The 5425-nt window shown below is 47.1% G+C and overlaps 1 protein-coding gene across 18 annotated transcripts in view; it reads right to left on the bottom strand.

The window, feature by feature from the left end:
- Positions 1-5045, bottom strand: part of Ttll6 (tubulin tyrosine ligase like 6) — a 45531-nt gene extending 40486 nt beyond the window's left edge. For 6 of the 18 annotated variants that reach the window (XR_015630416.1, XR_015630417.1, XM_087570745.1 and 3 more), the window contains exon 1: positions 4314-4448. The gene's annotated coding sequence lies outside the window, so the exon portion shown is untranslated. 18 annotated transcript variants of the gene reach the window in all.
- Between the last annotated feature and the right edge of the window lie 380 nt (positions 5046-5425).

Below are 5425 nucleotides of genomic sequence, written 5' to 3'. Positions count from 1 at the left end.
CTTTCTTCCTTAACCATGGGTGGGTGCATCCTTTTTCTCATAAGGCCTGGGACTCTATGTAGCTGTAGGTGGCCTTGAATGCAAACCTCCAGCCTCAGGCTCCTGAGTGCTCAGACTATAAACAGAGCCACCATGCCTGACCTGATTTTCTCATGAGGCCCACCTCTCCCCTTGATACTCTATGTCTGACCACTTGCACATCTCAATTTACCAGTTTTGTGTCTGTGTGTCTGTCATTAGCCTGTAGGCAGGCAGTCTGGTTTTTGTCTTGTTTTGTTAACAGTTCTGGGGACTGAGCCCAGACTTCACAGGACATGGGTGGGCATTCTGCTTCTGAACGCTACATTAGTGCTCCTGCCGGGGGTTTTGTTTTGTTTTTGCTCTTCAAGCAACTCTGAGTTAGAATAAAGGCTGCTTCACCCAAAGCTGAATCAAAAATCATTCACCCATTCATTTCTGTTGTACAGGGATTGAACCCAGGGCCCTAAAAAGGCTAGGCACATGCTCTACCACCAAGCCCTGCCTCCCAAAGCATTTTAATTTTCTGATATCAGAAAAAAAAATTAGAGCTGACCCAGCTAAACCCAAGCTGGGCTCAAGCTTGCTAAGTGTCTAACGATGACCTTAAACTTCTGCTCTACCTGCTTTTACCCCCCAATTTCTGGCATCACAGGTATGTAGCACCACACCCACTTTATGGGACATGTTGGACCAAACCCAGGAATGGATTTAGAACATTTTCTAAGCTCTCAAGGAATTCCTCAACATTATAGCAGGGAGAGACCTTGAAGAAATTCAGGTTTAACCACTCATTTACTTTCAGATCAGCTTTCCTCTGGAGAGTAACTGCAAATGCTAACACTTGTCTGGACTAGGGACAAGGAACTGACCACTGATAAAGACCAAGTCCTGCAAGCCAGGACAAAATTTCAGCTCCCCGCTCCCACGCACAATGTCTTTCTTTTAACAAGGACAACAGACAGATAAAATGGACCAAGTCCCTTGGAGAGCTCAGAAGAGAAGGTTAAAAGTCAGGCATGGGTGTTGTGTACCTACAATCCAAGCACAAAACTGAGAAGGGAAGACCACTAGGAGTTCCAGGCCAGCCTGGTTACAAGCAGTATCTACACATATATACGTATAATTCTAGCATTTAGGAAGCACAGGCAGTCTGACTCCTGGGAGTTCAAGGCCAGCCTGGTCTACACTGTAAGTTGTAGGCTAACAAGAGATACATAGTGAGTCTCAGAAACAAGCCAAAGAGCCCAAACATGCCTCTTAATCAAACAAAAGACCAGAATCTGCATTGTTACTGTATTAACAGACAACAGCACCTCTGTCTCCTCCTAATGTCATAAGAAATGTCTGGACTGGAGAGATGGCTCAGTGGTTAAGAGCACCGGCTACGGGGTTGGGGATTTAGCTCAGTGGTAGAGCGCTTGCCTAGCAAGCGCAAGGCCCTGGGTTCGGTCCTCAGCTCCGAAAAAAAAAGAGCACCAGCTGCTCTTCCAGAGGTCCTGAGTTCAAATCCCAGCAACCACATGGTGGCTCACAACCATCTGTAATGAGATCTGATGCCCTCTTCTGGTGTGTCTGAAGACAGCTACACTGTACTTATATGTAATAAATACATCTTTAAAAAAAAAGTTAAAAATCTCCATTCTACCTTTCCAACTAGGATATTTTAGGACAGTGTGTGCTGTTGTTAGCACCAGTTTGACCTTGAGCTCTTCTAAGTTATAAATAACCAAACAAATCCTCATTAGACAGCACGGAGGTGCCCTGTGTTAGCCACCAGGGGGAGGCAATGAGTACAGACATGGCCCTAGGAAATGCCCTGCAGGTGATTTAGAAGAACAATTGGTAACTAGGTTCTTTTTGCTTTCTTTCCTTCCGGAAAAAGTTTGTATTTGTTTCGTTTTAGTTTTTTTACTGTGTAACACAGGGTCTCATGTAACCCAGGCTGACTAGCTTTGATGTCCCGATTTTCCCCTCCTCAGTGCTGGGTTCAGGGACAAGCAACACTAGGCAGCCCGTGTCCACTTCTGAAGGATTATGCACAATTAACTACTCTTCTTCCCCTGACACTTTTCCAAAGGGAGGAAAACTTTTCAGTGCTTTCTTTCGAAGGACTGAACAAATACCAAAGCCCTGCAAAAAGCAGGAAAGAATAGTTGGAGGGTCAGAGAACAAGATCGCTGGGGAAGCTAATCTCTGTGTTTTGAAGAACACACTTTTTCCAGTCCCCAGGGACTGTTTTGTCTCCCCGTGACTTCCTTCTTTTTCAACGTAGGTTTTTTGCTTCATTATCTCTTGTGGAGAGCTTTTGGGGCCACTTGGCAGGAATTTGACATTGAACCAGGACAGGGAAGTAAGCTCAGAGAGGAATCTGATTTTCAGCTAGAACAAAGGAGGAGGCTTCAGGCAAGAATATGGCTTTGGGCTAGGCCAGGGAAGTAGGCTGAGGTATCTTGGTCATCCTGATAAGCCCCTAGAAACAGTGATCCCGGGACTTTATGTATTGTCTTGCTTGTTCCTTAACCTAGAACTGACCTTATTACTTGCATGTAAAAGCAGACTAGGAAAAAATAAAGCCGCCTTCAGCTGGGGGCACGACTGGGGGTCGTGCTACGATGTTGTCTAATTGTCTTTTTCCTTTTAAATCCTCACTCTGCCCCTGGAGAATCCATTTCCTGACTAAGTTGGCTTGGTCAATCTCTCTTTTTATTTCTTTGTCCTCTTTTCCCTACTAGAAGCACCTTACGAAGGTCTCCAGTGGACAGCTGTTAGGAAGATACTCAATGGGAAAAAAAAAAAAAAAAGAGCAAGGGCTTTGGACCTAGCTTTGGCTTAACCTCCTGATTTACAGTCAGACTACCATTTCCTTATTCACGCTCTATCTTCCCTGAGTACAAGAACACTAGGAGGATAGGTACTTCACACCTAGGGGTGCAGTGGCTCACTGGTGGAAACCCAGCACTCAGGAGGCTGAGGGAGCATGAGGGCTAGAGCTGAGGCTACAACCATCTCCATTTAGCTTGAGAAACAAAGCAAAACTCAGAAAAAGGAGACTGAGGGGAACCTGGGGGTTACTCTGGGTCTGCCCTGGCAATCTAACTAGTGCCAAGAATCACAGGCTGGGAGAGATTTATTGGCAACAATATGATTCTTGCCCACACAGGCATCATCTTTTATTCTGCTAGAACTGAGGACTTCTGTGGTGCTGGAAGATGCAATTCTTTTTTGTCCATTCCTTTTTAAGGTGCAGTTTTCAGGCGAGGGGCACAGCCAGCCATCTCTTCACAACTCTCAGGAAACTATTAGCCAAGATAAATCTGGCTACCTCCGCCCCTATTTCTTTCTTACTTTTCCTTTTCACGGAGTCTTACTATGCAGCCCTGGCTGACCCAAACACTAAAATCCTCTTGCCTCAGCATCCCAACAGGCAGGGAGGGCGGGGGATGGACACCACGCACTGTACTTTCCTGCTTTCTAAGGTGGCGACCCTAGTTAGTGGCCTCCTTATATCTATCTCACTCTCCTTGTAAATAAGGATAATATTCATCTCACTACGTAGTTCTAAAGACCATGCTAGTGTTTCTAATGGTTTCAAACAGTACTTTGTTCAAAATAAGCACCATTCTGTCAAATAGTTGGGGAACGGTGGCCAGTAACAACAGACACAGTACAAATACTAAAGAAAAAAGTTTAGAGTGCCTGGCACGTAACAGTTAACAGATACTTAGCTCCTTTCCCACTTTATCCCCAAAGGTAAAGAATATATTTCCCTAGGGCTCAAATTCTAGATAACTTTCTCAGAATGCTACCCCTCCCCTCCCCAAAGTGAAAGACAAACATAACAGGAAGCCGGGCAGTGTTGGCTCAGGACTTTCAAGTCAGCACTTGGGACATAGAGGCAGGTGGATCTCATTTCGAGACCAGCTTGGTCTACAGAGTGAGTTCCAGGACAGTCAGGGCTACACAGAGAAATTGTCTCGAAAAACCAAGGAAGAAAGAACTGGAAAGGGAATGGAGCCATCCATGGAGGCATGGGGATATCCCAGGCATGAACAATAAGCATTTCGGGAAGGGTTCTTCGGACAAAGGAAAAGAAATGAAAGGGACCAGGCGCGGTGGGGGGTGGGGGTGAAGGTGGGGGTGGGGGTGGGGTGTGCAGAGTGTCTCAGAGATGGTTGCTATCTAAGAGATTGCCTCCAGGTGGCGTTTGGTGTGGAAAACAGTACCAGAGAAGTGATGTACTCTACAGAGCCTAGGGTTCATGAGGGCGACACCCTGCTTCCGAGCTTCCTTACCCGCGTTGCTACTGCCCCGGCTCTCCCCGACTGGGCGGCTCAGATCGCCCGCAATCACCCTAGCCGAACCATTCCTTCTCGGAGGAATTCAGGCTCCCATTGGCAGCCACATTCAGGGTACCGCGACCCCAATCTGAGCCCCTCCTAACCTCGGGTCCTCCCGGCCCTCATATTTGCATATAGGGCCTCCCAGGCTTTCGATTGGCCCCTGCGGCAGGCGGCCATGCCCCCTCAATCGGGAATCTGATTAACCGTCGCCGCGCCCGCAGAGGGTAGTGCCAAGGTTGTCCCTGGAGACGCGGAGGACGCTCTGGCAACGCCGCCCAGCGCGAGGAGCGGCGAGACCTCTAGTCTCCGCCTGGCTCCACCCCTTCCCTCCTCGCCCTCACCGGGGTCCCCCAAGGTCTGAGCGTTATGGGGGCGTCCCCTACGCACAGGCGGGCCGAATGCCGCAATTCAAAGCTTCTGCTCTTCAGATCAGCGGCGCCAGAGGCTTACTTTGATTTTGGGTTCTCTAGAGACAGTACTTATCCAAGACTAGAAGCTGGACGCTCAGTGAGAGAGCAGTGGATTAAAGGAACGAAATTAGTAATATATATAGATACCAGGCATATTTGTAACTGTGGTGGCCTTTGGCTTTCCCGGGGGATTAGCTTCTTTCACAGTTAAAGGAGTATTGCAACCTATGATGCCGCTCAGGGTTACTGAATCATGACGTCGCCTCCAGAATTTGGAGGGGTCGCGGTTTCGAATGAACGGACCAATAAAAACAGGTCCCGGCTGCCCACATCGATTGAAGAGTCCGTGAGACTTAAGGGGGCAGGGCTCTCACAACAAATCGTCTCACAGCAATCATTGGATTGTATTTATGGTAGGGAACCTTGGTAGTGACTGGATTCAGTCTTTCCTGCTGTTCTATCTCCTACCATCTGCCAAAACTGTCTGCAAAGACCGGCAATAAATAAATAAATAAACAAACAAACAAACAAACTATTCCTGCAAATGTTAATTCAGAATTTGTTGACAAACACCAAAGGAAATTGATTTGACGCTAATGTGTTTTTATATGGTTGGGTTTCTTCTTTTCTTTTTTGTTTTGTTTTTGTTTGTTT

The sequence above is a fragment of the Rattus norvegicus genome, chromosome 10, assembly GCF_021556685.1.
Source record: "Rattus norvegicus strain SHRSP/BbbUtx chromosome 10, alternate assembly SHRSP_T2T, whole genome shotgun sequence".
NCBI lineage: Eukaryota > Metazoa > Chordata > Mammalia > Rodentia > Muridae > Rattus > Rattus norvegicus.
The sequence above is the reverse complement of the archived record's forward strand: the minus strand, read 5'-3'. Positions and strand labels throughout refer to the sequence as shown.